Source organism: Heterodontus francisci, chromosome 14 (genome assembly GCF_036365525.1).
Source record: "Heterodontus francisci isolate sHetFra1 chromosome 14, sHetFra1.hap1, whole genome shotgun sequence".
NCBI lineage: Eukaryota > Metazoa > Chordata > Chondrichthyes > Heterodontiformes > Heterodontidae > Heterodontus > Heterodontus francisci.
This window is the reverse complement of record NC_090384.1, coordinates 87,680,180-87,694,507: the sequence shown is the minus strand read 5'-3', so window position 1 is coordinate 87,694,507 and position 14,328 is coordinate 87,680,180.

The following is a 14,328-nucleotide window of genomic DNA, read 5'->3' as shown; positions in this document are numbered from 1 at the left end:
GGTACAGAAGAGGTTTACCAGGATGTTGCCTGGTCTGGAGGGCATTAGCTATGAGGAGAGGTTGGATGAACTCGGATTGTTTTCACTGGAATGACGGAGGTGGAGGGGCAACATGATAGAGGTTTACAAAGTTATGCGTGGCATGGACAGAGTGGATAGTCAGAAGCTTTTTCCCAGGGTGCAAGAGTCAGTTACTCGGGGACACAGGTTTAAGGTGCGAGGGGCAAAGTTTAGAGGAGATATGCGAGGCAAGTTCTTTGCACAGAGGGTGGTGAGTGCCTGGAACTTGCTGCCGGAGGAGGTGGTGGAAGCAGGTACAATAGCGACGTTTAAGAGGCATCTTGACAAATACATGAATAGGATGGGAATAGAGGGATACGGTCCCTGGAAGTGCAGAAGGTTTTAGTTTAGACAGGCATCAAGATCGGCGCAGGCTTGAAGGGCCGAATGGCCTGTTCCTGTGCTGTACTGTTCTTTGTTCTTTGGACTGCCAGAGGATGAAGCAGTCACAGCAGCTGCCAGGAAAGTGAGCGCACACGTGCAGGAAGCTCTTGTTGTGGTCACAGACCAGTCGGACATTGTGGGAGTGGAAGCCCTTCCTGTTGATGGATCTCACTGGCCAGTCACTGGGTGCCTAGATGGCTACATGGGTGAAATTGATGATGCCCTGCACGTGGAGGAATCCAGTGATAGCAGCGAAACCCTTGCCGTCTTTCCCTGTGAGGCCTCATCGGTCATGAAATATATGTATTACCTAGCCCTTTCAGAGAGGGCATCAGTGACCTGTGAGATGCAGTGGTGTGCTGCTGTTTGAACCTTGGAAGGAGCCTGACGCAAAGAAGTTCAAGGCCACAGTGAGGTTAATGGCTACTGGCAGGGCATGCCCCTCAGAATTTTTTCCAATAGTTTGCCCATCACTGAGGTTAGGGTGACTAACCTGTAATTACTCAGTCTATCCCTTTCTTTTTAAACAACAGTACAATGTTCGCAGTCCTTTATCTCTCCAGCACCACAACTGTAGCCAGAGAGGATTGGAAAATGATGGTCAGAGCCATTGTTATTTCCTCTTTTGCTTCCCTTAGCAGGCTGGGATACAATTCATCTGGGCCTGGTGACTTATCCACTTCCAAGGATGCTAAACCCCTTAATAGTTCCTCTTTCATTACGTTTATTCGTTCCAATATTTCACACTCATCCTCCTTAAATACAATGTCTGCATCATCCCCCTCTTATGTGAAGACAGATGCAAAGTATTCATTAAGTACCATGCCCACGTCTTCTGCCTCCACACAGAGGTTACCTTTTTCGTCTCTAATCAGCCTACTCCTTCCTTAGTTATCCTCTTGCTCTTCATGTATTTATAAAACATCTTTGGGTTTTCCTTGATTTTACTTGCCAATATTTTTTCATGCCCTCTCTTTGCTTCTCTAATTTCCTTTTTAATTTCACCCCTGTACTTTCTATACTACGGGAAACCACCTGATATAGTCACTTCCCTAGTCATGCTCATCTCTCCTGGCTGGAGGAAAAAAGAGCAGAGGACCTGCCCTTGAGCAGACCACTACCACGGCACGACACTTTCTATACTATTCCAGGCGTTCTGCAATATTGAACTCTCGGTATCTGACATAAGCTTCACTTTTTTGCCTTATCCTACTCAGTATGCGTTTTGACATCAGAAGGGTCCAAATCTTGCAGTTCCATTCTTTATCTTTGTGGGAACATATTTGTTCTGACCCCTCTCTATCCCATCCTTGAATGCCTCCCACTGCCCTGACATTGATTTATCTTCAAGTAACTGTTCCTAATCCACTTTTGCCAAATCACATCTCAGCTTTATGAAGTTGGCCTTTCCCCAATGTAAAACTTTTACTCATACAAACATACGAATTAGGAGCAGGCGTAGACCACTCAGCCCTTTGAGCCTGCTCCACCATTCAATAAGTTCATGGCTGAACTGATTACTCCACATTCCCACCTACCCCTGATAACCTTTCATCCCCTTGCTTATCAAGAATCAATCTATCTCTGTCTTAAAAATATTCAGACTCTGCTTCCACTGCCTTTTGAAGAGAATTCCAAAGACTCACAACCCTCTGAGAGAAAAAATTCTCTTCATCTCTGTTTTAAATGGGGTCTATCTTTGTCCTTTTCCATAACTACACTAGATCTAACTGAATTATGATCGCTGGCACCAAAATGCTCTCCTGCTGATACCCTTTTCACCTGCCCAGCTTCATTTCCTAAAACTAAGTCCAGAACTGCCTCTTCTCTTGTTGGGCTTGTTATGCACTGGCTAAAAAAGTTCTCCTGAATGCATTTTAAGAATTCTGCACCCTCTATACCTTTAACACTGATTTTATCCCACTTAGCATTAGGGTAATTGCAATCCCCTACTGGTACTGCCCTGTTTTTTCTGCACTTCTCAGCAATTTGCTTGCATATTTGCTCTTCTATCTCCCTCTGACTGTTTGGGGTCTATAAAGACTCCCAGCAGTGCTCCTTTTTAGTTCCTCAGTTCAACCTATATGACATCATTTGATGATCCTTCTAGCATAGCATCCCTCCTCACAGCTGTGATTGTTTTAATTTTGACCAATATTGTGATCTTCCTTCTTTTTAATCCTCCTCTGTGTCCTGTCTGAAGATCAAGAGTTGCCATTCCTGCCCTTCTTTAAGCCACATTTCAGTAATAGCTATGATATCAGAGCTTCCAAGCTCATCTGCCTTATTCGCTGGACTTCTTCCACCGATGTATATACCACGAATCACTGAACAACTCCTTTGTTGTCTATTTTTTAAGCCCTTTGTTTCCTCAACCTTCCATACTTGCTCACTAATTTTCTATTTCCAACTTTACTCCTCTTCCTTCTGAACCTATGTTCAAGTTCCCAGGCCCTTGCCAAGCTAGTTTAAACTTTCTCCAATAGCACCAGCAAACCTCACTGCCATGATATTGGTCCCAGAACTGCTGGGGTGCAATCCTTCCAGCTTGTTCAGGTCCCATCTCCCCCAGAAGCATTCTCAAAGCCCCAGGAATCTAAGCCCATGTCTCCTGAACTCTCTCTCAAACTATGCATTCATCTGCACTATCCACCTATTTCTGTACTTACTAGTGGCGCTGAGATTAATCGGGAGATTAATACCTTTCAGGTCCTACTTTTTAATTTCTTTCATAGCTCACCAAAATCTGCCGACAGGACCTCATCCCCCTTTCTGTCTGTGTCACTAGTATTGCTATGGACCACGACCTCTGGCTGTTCCCCATCCCCACTGAGTGCTCTGCAGCCATTCAGTGACATCCTTGACCCTAGCACCAGGGAGGCAACATACAATCCATAATTCATGTCTGTGGCCACAGAAATGCCTGTCTATTCCCCTAACTATTGAATCCCCTATGACTATTGCTTTTCTCACCTTCCTTCTCCCTACCCTCATACAGCTGAGCCACCAACGGTGCTGTGGACTTGGCTGTGGCTGTACTCCTTAGAGGAACCATCACCCTCACCAGTATTCCGAACTGAATACTATTTAGAGAGCACGATGCACTCAGGGGATTACTGCACTCCCTTCCTGGTCCTCCTCGTCTGTCTGGTGGTCACCCATTCCCTCTCTGTTTGCACACTCTTGAGCTGCAAGGTGACCACCTCCAAAAACATGCTCACCGCGCTGCCCCTTCTTGTAATGTGATGTCCTCCTCCACGTTTACTGTGACGTCACTTTCTTGAATTCCTGTGGTATTTGTTTTATGCGTTCTGCCGATTCTGCTGTGGCTCTGTTCAGATCTCAGGCCTCTCCCATGGTGCTCTGTTGTCTCTGACATCACCTCTTGATTTTTTCTTATTCTCCGTCTGTTCCTACTCCTTTTATCCCTGCTCTTGCTGTGCTCTTGGGCCTTTTTTTGAACACCTTCCACTGATCTTTTTCCACTTTACCCGTTAACAGATTTGCCCAGTGTTGACAATCTCTGTCTCATCACAGTGACGTCAGCCTTACCTAAATCTAAAATATTAATAGCTGATTTGCATTTCTCTCCTTCAAATACTACGTTAAACTCGACCATATTATGATCGCTATTAGATAAATGCATGCTGATAGGCTGCTAACTAAATGTAGCTCATTAATAAATATAATATGGCCTGCCCCCTTGTTTGTGCTAGGATATATGGTTGCAGAAAACTATTATGCACAAACTCAAGAAATTCACTACCTTTCTGACACGAGTAAGTCTATTTATCCCAAACTATGTGAAAGTTGGTAAAAGCAAAATACTGCGGATGCTGGAAATCTGAAATAAAAACAAGAAATGCTGGAACCACTCAGCAGGTCTGGCAACATCTGTGGAAAGAGAAGCAGAGTTAACGTTTCGGGTCAGTGACCCTTCTTCGGAACTTCGGAATGTGAAAGTTAAAATCCCCCATTAAAACCACTCTGCCTGTGCTGCATGCATCAAAGGGGCAGCGGTGGCATGCTGGTAGTGTCACTAGACTACTAATCCAGAGACCCAGGCTAATACTCTGGGGACACAGGTTCAAAGCCCACCACAGAAGCTGGTGGAATTTAAATTCAATTAATGAATAAAAAATTCTGGACGAAACCACCATTGATTGTTGTAAAAAAACTATCTAGTTCACTAATGTCCTTTAGGCAAGGAAATCTGTCATCCTTGTCTGCCTATAAGTGACCCCAGACCTGCAACAATGTGGTTGACTCTTAACTGCCCTAGCAAGCCATTCAGTTGTACAAAACCGCTACACAAAAGTTGAAAAGGAATAAAAGCGAGGCAGATGGAACACCCGGCACCAACCTAGGCAAACACAGCCCTGTCAACCCTGCAAAATGCTCCCCACTAACATCTGAAGATTTGTGCCAAATTGAGAGAACTGTCTCACAGACTAGCCAAGCAGCAGCCTGACATAGTCATACTCACGGAAACATACAATGTCCCAGACACGACCATCACCATTCCTGGGTATGTCCTCTCCCACTGGCAGACAGACCCACTAGAGGTGGCGGCACAGAGGGATACAGTCAGGAGGGAGTTGCCCTGGGAATCCTTAACATTGACTCTGGACCCCATGAAGTCTAATGGCATCAGGTCAAACATGGGCAAGGAAACCTCCTGTTGATTATCACTTACCATCCTTCCTCAGCTGATGAATCAGTACTCCTCTATATTGAACACTATTTGGAAGCAGCATTGAGGGTGGCAAGGGCACAGAATGTACTCTGGGTGGCAAACTTTAATGTCCATCACCAAGAGTGGTTCAGTAGCACCGCTACTGACCGAGCTGGCCGAGTCCTGAAGGACATATTTGCCAGACTGGGCCTGCAGCAGATGGTGAGGGAATCAGGAGGAAAAGCCTACCAGACCATGTCCTCACCAATCTACCACTGCATAATCCTTGTGAAAATGAAGTCTCATCTTCACATTGAAGATTCCCTCCATTGTGTTGTGTGGCACTACCACCATACTAAATGGGATAGATTCAGAACAGATCTGGCAGCTCAAAACTGGGCATCCATGAGGTGCTGTGGGCCATCAGCAGCAGCAGAATTGTATTCAACCACAATCTGTAACCTCATGACCCAGCATATCCCTCACTACCATTAGCATCAAGCCAAGAGATCATCTCTGGTTCAATGAGAAATGCAGTACAGCATGCCAGGAGCAGCACCAGACATACCTAAAAATGAGGTGTCAACCTGGTGAAGCTTTTCTTTTATACATTCATGGGATGTGGGGGTCGCTGGCTAGGCCAGCATTTAATACCCATCCTTAATTGCCCTTGAACTGAGTGGCTTGCTATGCCATTTCAGAGGGCAATTAAGAGTCAACCATATTGCTGTGGTTCTGGAGTCACATATAGGCCAGACCAGGGAAGGACGGCAGATTTCCTTCCCTAAAGGGCATTAGTGAACCAGATGGGTTTTTACAACAATTGACAATGGTTTTATAGTCACCATTAGACTAGCTTTTAATTCCAGATTTTTTATTAATTGAATTCAAGTTTCACCATCTGCCATGGTGGGACTTGAACCTATGTCCCCAGAGTATTATCCTGAGCCTCTGGATTATTAGTCCAGTGACATTACCACTACGCCACCACCTCCCCTACAATACAGGACTACATGCATGCCAAACAGTGGAAGCAGCATGCAATAGACACAGCTAAGTGATCTCACAATGAACGGAGCAGATCACAGCTTGGCAGTCCTGCCACATCCAGTCGTAAATAGTGGTGGACAATTAAACAACTAACAGGAGGAGGAAGCGCCACAAATATCCCCATCCGCAATGATGGGGGAGTGAAGCACATCAGTGCAAAAGAAAAGGCTGCAGCATTTGTGACAAAGTTCAGCCATAAGTGCCAGGTAGATAATCCATTTCAACCTCCTCCTGAGGTCACCAGCATCACAGAAGCCAGTCTTCAGCCAATTAGATTTACTCCATATGATATCAAGAAATGGCTGAAGGCACTGGATACTACAAAGGCTATGAATCCTGACAACATCCCAGCTGTAGTACTGAAGACTTGTACTGCAGAACTTGCCACGCCCCTAGCCAAGCCGTTCCAGTACAGCTACAACACTGGCATCTACACAACAATGTGGAAAATTGCCCAGGTATGTCCTGTCCACAAAAAAGACAAATCCAATCTGGCCAATTGCCACCCCATCAGTCTACTCTCGATCATCAGCAAAGTGATGGAAGGTGTTGACGACAGTGCTATCAAGTGCCACCTAAGCAGCAGCAACCTGTTCCTTGATGCTCAGTTTGGATTTCGTCAGGGCCACTCAGCTCCTGACCTCATTACAGCCTTGGTCCAAACATGGCCGAAAGAGCCAAATTCAAGTGATGAGGTGAGAGTGATTGCCCTTGATATCAAGGCAGCATTTGACTGAGTATGGCATCAAAGAGTTCTAACCAAAATGTGTCAATGGGAATCGGGGGAAAACGCTCCACTGGTTGGAGTCATACCTAGCACAAAGGAAGATATTTGTGGTTGCTGGAGGCCAATCATCTCAGCCCCAGGGCATTGCTGCAGGAGTTCCTAAGGTACTGTCCTGGGCCCAACCATCTTTAGCTGCTTCATCAATGACCTTCACTCCATCTTCAGCTCAGAAGTGGGTATATTTGCTGATGATTGTACGATGTTCAGTACCATTTGCAACTCCTCAGAAACTGAAGCAGTCCATGTCCATATGTAGCAAGACCTGGACAACATTCAGCTTTGGGCTGATAATGGCAAGCAACATTCATGCCACACAAGTGCCAGGCAATGACCATCTCCAACAAGACAACAAACTCCCCTTGACATTCAAAGGTATTACCATCACTGAATCCCCCACTATCAACATTCTGGGGGTTACCATTGACCATAAACTTAACTGGACCAGCCATATAAATACTGTGACTACTTGATTGGCACCTTATCCAACACCTTCAACATTCACTCCCTCCACCATCAACACACAGTGGCAGCAGTGTGTACCATATAAAAGATGCACTTCAGCAATTCGCCAAGGCTCCTTTGACAGTACCTTCCAAACCCATGACCTCTACCACCTAGAAGGACAAGGGCAGCAGATGCAAGGGAACATCACCACCTGCAAGATCCCCTCCAAGCCACACACCATCCTGACTTAGAACTATACTGCCTTTGTGCCAACTGTTGCTGGGACAAAATTCTGGAACTCTCTCCCTAACAGCACTATGGGCGTATCTATAACCAGATGGACTGCAGCGGTTCAAGAAGGTGGCTCACCACTACCTTCTCAACGGTGATCCCATGAAAGAATTTTTAAAAATTTCATGAAGAAAAATATTTGATCATAAACTAAAGTTTGAAATGATTTTAACCAGAAAAGAATAGCATGTTTCCAGCATTGCATTTTCAATAAGTGCTGAAAAGAAATGAAACAGTTAACATTTGAACAGGTTATCACAATTTTAAAGGAATGCCTCAAGTTTGTAAAAGCTACCTAATTTATATTGCCTTACCATTGAATTTTATCTAGCCACTGCCCCCTGGTGGCCTATTTGCTGGCTGCATTTGTAATTTTTAAACATCATAATAAAAAGTTTAAATTGCACAGTGACTAAGTTGCCTCAGAGCAATGATTAACAAATCATAATGAGTATTTGAATTTTGTGGTAAAAATAATTAGCCAAAATCTTAAAAAATCAATGTGCTTAACATAAAGAAAATGTACCAGTAATGAAATGTATAGTGCAGAGTTTTGTTCGATATGCTGTCATGCTAAATAGCAGGAGCAGTGAGAAGTGTACTGCTGTACTCACTGCTTAATTAGCAGCTGTGAAACTTTTTAACAAATGGGCAGTGGTCAAAGATAAGGATATTTTAATTGTTTCAAGGTCCAATTTTGTGATAGGCCAGTTTAAATGCAGGGCTAGGTATGGCTGGTCCCACAGGAACACAAACAAGGACCTTCCCTTAAAGGGGCAATAGCGCTAACATTTTTTGGGGGGGTTACTATTCTTTCAAACAAAATTAATTAAAATAATGCATTAAATCAAAGCAGGGAAAATAAAATAAATTTCCATGTCTGCCACCAGTCAAGGAAATATATTTTCAGGATGCCCAGTGTCATTAATAACATTGAATTTAAATTGTGCATCACTCAAGCTTTCACTTGCAAATGATATTGAGAGGTTGTGTAGCAGAGGCTCCAAGCAAATATTTCCAATATTGTGAATTGCAGGAACACAAAATCATAGGAAATGTAAGGACATGTGGGGTAATTTTAAGCCAAAACACTTGACAGGAAACTGATGAAAATGGGTGCAACAGTGGTTTTACACCCCATTGGATTTTACTCGAATGAAGTTGGCTTTGTGCTTTGTGGAGGAGAGGAACAGGGGAGCAGCTAAACTGGGGAGTATTTTAATCTAGGGGAAGGAAGGAGAATGCCAGCATCAACATAGGGAGTGAGAGATAGAGCAGGAAACAAGGCAGGAAAGATTGCTACTCCAACAAAGGGTGTTGAAGTGCTGTAGGAGTGTTAGCTTGACTGGGGGTTGAGGTGGCGAAGAGGACCAGCTTGTGCTAGGTTGAAAGGAAGTGACAAGGGGGTGCGGGGGAGAGTACCATCATGAACTGGATGGGAAAAGAGTGGCAGCTACCACAACTAACTTGCAACTTTATATATAGCAACTTTAATGTAGTAAAATGTCCTGAGGCACTCCACAGGAGTGTTAACAAACAAAATTTGATGCCAAGCAACATAAAGAGATATTAGGGCTGGTGCTTGGTGAAAGAGATAGATTTTAAGAAGCTATTTAAAGGAGGAGAGAGAAGTAGAGACATAGAAAAAGTGAAAGAAGAGTGATAGGTTGAATTGAGCTGGATGTGGAAGGAAGTGGCACTATGAGCTGGGACAATTGGAGGAGAAAGAGGAGAAAATGTCTCTTCATGGGGGTTGTGTAAGAATGCTGTGATCGATACTCTGACAGGAATATTCATCAAAGCCACCAGATAAATCTTTAACCCCTTCACCTTAATTCCTCATCAAGGACTGTCTGGGGTTTACCATGCAGTCTATGCCCAAGAGTTAATGGTGCCTATATCTGATTCGCCGAACCATCATCACCCCATTCCTGGAAAACACAAACCCTATGTTTTTGCAAACTACCGCCCCATCTCCAACATCCCTTTCCTGTCCAAAGACCCTGAATACATTATCACCTCCCAAATCAGTTCCCATCCTTCCTGGAACTCCACGTTTGAATCCCTCCAATCAGGGTTCTACCACTGCCACAGTACCGAAACAGCTCTTATCAAAGAGACAAATGGCATCCGATGTGACTGTGACTATCTCTTCTCGTCCTTCTTAATCTGTCTGCAGCCTTTGGCATGGTTGGCCACACTATCCTCCTCCAACACCACTCCGCTGTCGTACAGTTGGATGGTACTCCACTTGCCTGGTTTCATTCTTATCTATCTAATCATAGCCACAGAACCACCTGCAATGGCTTCTCTTCATGCTCCTGCACCATTGCCTCTGGTATCCCCAAGGATCTATCCTTGCTACCACCACACCGCACCCCCGCCCCCCATTTCTCATCTACATGCTGCCCCTCAGCAACATCCTCCGAAAGCACAGTGTTAGTTACGACATATATGCTGATGACACTCGGCTCAACCTCTCCACCACCTATCTTGACTCCTCCTCTGTCCCTAAGTTGTCAGACTGCTTATCTAGTACTGGATGAGCAGAAATTTCCTCCAACTAAATATTGGGAAAACCAAAACTTTTGTCTTCGGTCCCTGCCACAAACTCCGTTCCCTAGCCACCAACTACATCCCTGTCCCTGGCAAATGTCTAAGGCTGACCCAGACTGTTGGCAACCTTGGTGTCGTTTTTGGTGCTGAGATGAATTTCTGACCACATATCCCACAACCTCTAAGACAGCCTATTTCCACCTCTGTAACAGTTCCCAACTCCGCCCCTGCCTTAGCTTATCTGCTGCTGAAACTCTCATCCATGCCTTTGTTACCTATAGACTTGACTATTTTTTATTCATTCATGGGATGTGGGCTTTGCTGGAAAGGCCATGATTTATTACCCACCAGTAATTGCATTTGAGAAGGTGCTTAAACCACTATACTCTCATGAAGGTATTCCCACAGTATTGTTAGGGAGGGAGTTCCAAGATTTTGACCCAGAAACAATGAAGGAATGGCGATATATTTCCAAGTCAGGATGGTGTGTGACTTGGAGGGGAACTTACAGGTGATGGTGTTAATTCCCATGCATCTGCTGCCCTTATTCTTCTAAGTGATAGAGGTCATGAGTTTGGAAGGTGCTGTCGGAGAAGCCTTGACAAACTGCTGCAGTGCATCTTGTAGATAGTACACACTGCAGCCATGGCATGCTGGTTGTGGAGAGAATGAATGTCGAAGGTTGTGGATGGGGTGCCAATCAAGCAGCCTGCTTTGTCCAGGATGGTGTTGAGCCTCTTGAGTGTTGTTGGAGCTACATTTGTCCAGGCAAGTGGAGAGTATTCCATCACACTCCTGACTTGTGCCTGGTAGATGATGGAAAGGCTTTGGAGAGTTAGGAGGATACCTGCAGGATACCCAGCCTCTGACCTGCACTTGAAGGTACAGTATTTATATGGCTGGTCAAGTTTCTGGTTGTGTGCTTAAGTTTCTGATCAAAGGTGACCCCCAGGATTTGACAACGGTAAAGCTGTTGAATGTCCAGGCGGGGTGGTTAGACTTTCTCTTGCTGGAGATAGTCATCGGCTGGCACTTTTGTGTCACGAATGTTACTTGCCAAACCTGAATGTTGTCTAGGTCTTGCTGCATGCGGGCACGGACTGCTTCAGTATCTGAGGAGTTTCGAATGGAACTGAACACTATAATAATCAGCAAGCATACCCACTTCTAACTGTATGATGGAAGGAAGGTCATTGGTGAAGCAGCTGAAGATAGTTGGGCCTAGGACACGGCCCAAAGGAACTCCTGCTGCTATGTTCTAGGACTGAGATGATTGCCCTCCAATAACCACAACCAACTTCCTTTGTGCTAGAATTTTCCTTCCAATTCCCATTGACTTCAATTTTACTAGGGCTCATTGATGCCACACTTGGTCAAATGCTGCCTTGATGGTACACTCACCTGGCCTCTGGAATTCAGCTTTTTTGTCCATGTTTGGAATAAAGATGTAATGAGTCTCGAGCTGAGTGGACATGCCAAAACCCAAACTGAGCATCAATGTGCAGGTTATTGATAAGTAAGTGCCACTTGATAGCCCTGTTGGTGACATCTTCCATCACTTTGTTGATGATTGAGAGTAGCCTGATGGGCCGGTAATTGGCTGGATTGCACTTGTCCAGCTTTTTCTGTATAGGACATACCTGGGCATATTTCACTTTGTCAGGTAGATGCCAGTGTTGTAGCTGTACTGGAACAGCTTGGCTCAAGGCATGGATAGTTCTGGAGCACCAATCATCAGCACTGCAGCAGGGATGTTATTGAGGGCGCAAAACCTTTTCTGTATCCAGTGTGTTCAACCATTTCTTGATATCATTTGAAATAAATAAAATTGGCTGAAGACTGGCTTATGTGATGATGGGGATTTGAGGAGGAGGTTGAGATGGATCATCCACGCGACATTTCGGGCTGAAGATGCTTGCAAACGTTTCAATCTTGTCGTTTGCACTCACATGTTTGGCTCCGCCATCTTGGAGGATGGGGTTGATCATGGAGCCTCCTCCTCCCATTTGTTACTTAATTATCCACCTCCATTCATGACTGGATGTGCCAGGACTGCAGATTTTTGATCCATTCCAAAGCTCTCCCGGCCATTCTCCCACATTCTACCTTCCATAAACTCGGAAGAACTTGCATTGGTCATCGACCTGAAACATTAACTCTGGTTCTCACTCCACAAATGCTGCCTGACCTACTGAAGATTTCCAGGATTTACTGTTTTTATTTCAGATTTCCAGCATCTGCAGTACTTTGCTTTTGTATTACTTCTTAAGGAGACTGATTACTGTGCAGTTAGCATGCAATTCCCACCTGCCCTGAGGATTGAGTGTGGCAAAGAACATGAAGCCCCTGTTAGAATCTATACCAAGAAGCACTTGCCATCTGCTGAACACGATTGATCAGCATGATGGATGATAACCTCAACAATACCCTTGGATATTGGTAAAAAGATACTTGCCTGTGAGAATAGATTTGTTCACCATCCTAGATTTAGTTACAGCTTCTATCCAATTTACTTGTTTATCTGACAACAACAATAACATTTATATAGCACCGTTAATATAGTAAAATGTTCTGAAGCGTTTTACAGGAGCATTATCAGACAAAATTTGACACCGAGCCACACAAGGAGGTATTAGAACTGGTGACCAAAAGCTTGGCCAAAGAGGTAAGTTTCCAAGAGCATTTTAAAGGAGGAAAGAGAGGTGGAGAGGTAAGGCTAAGATAAGCTTCTGCTCTGTAAAGGGGCACTGTGGTAAATAGTAGTTGATTAAAATCTACAGCATGTTAAACATTTTTGAACATTATTCTTCCTTATCTTAAAGTGCCCAGGTTAATAGGTAGTTTGTTTGTTTGATCATTGATTCTAGCCCCTCAATGTGTTCCACAGCGTTTCCCATCGGAATTCTCTAATGTTATCCTTCTATGGCATAACAAACTATAACTTACAGGAAGATATGTCTTCAGCCCTCACTCTCCCCCCACCAAAAAAACTCCATTTGCTAGCCACTGATTCCATCCCTCTCCCTGGTAACTATCTGAGGTTGAGCCAGATTGTTTACAGCCATGGATCAGTTAGAAGCACTCTTGTTTCTAAATTAGAAGATTGTGGGTTCAGGTCCCATGTCAGGACTTGAGCACAAAAATCAAGGCTGATTCAGTGCAGTTCTGGGGAGTGTCACACTGCTGAGGTGCTGACTTTTGAATGAGATGTTAAATTGAAGCCCCTTCTGCTTTCTCAGGTGGACATAAAAGATCCCATGGTGCTAATTTAAAGAAGAGACAAAAAAAGGAAAGACTTGTATTTACATAGTGCTTTCAAAACCATTGGGTGTCTCAAAGTGCTTTACGGCCAATGAAATACTTTTGGAGTGGAGTCACTGTTGTAATGTAGGAAACGCAACAGCCAATTTGCACACAACAAACTCACACAAATCGCAATGTGATAATGACTAGATAATCTGTTTTTGATTTGTTGATTGAGGGATGAATATTAACCAGGTCACCATGGATAATAAAATAAGCAAATTGGTTACCACGTTGCCTACATTACAACAGTGACTACACTTCAGAAGTACTTCAATGGCTGTAAAGAACTTTGAGACATCCAAAAAGCGCTATATAAATGCAAGTCTTTCTTTCATTCTTTATTTGCATCTGAGATGAGTGTGTGATCAGATATCTGATCCATCACCAAGATCATCTATTTCCACCTCCGTATCATCAGCCAATTCTGCCCCTGATTCAGCTCATCCATGCCTTTGTTACCTCTGGACTTGACTATTCCAATACTCTCCTGGACAGCCTCCCTTCCTTCACCCGACATAAAGTGCTCACCTATTGCCCATATCCTAACTCATGCTATATCCCATTCCCCCATCACCCTATATTGCTGACCTACATTGGCACCTGGTCTGGCAATGCCTCAATTTTATAATTCACATCCTCTACTTTAAATCCCTCCACGGCCTCACCCCTCCCTATCTCTGTCACCTCCTTCAGCCCCTCAACTGCCCAAGATTTACGCACACTTCCATTTCTGATCTCTTATGCATCCCCAATTTTAGTTGCTCCACCATTTTTT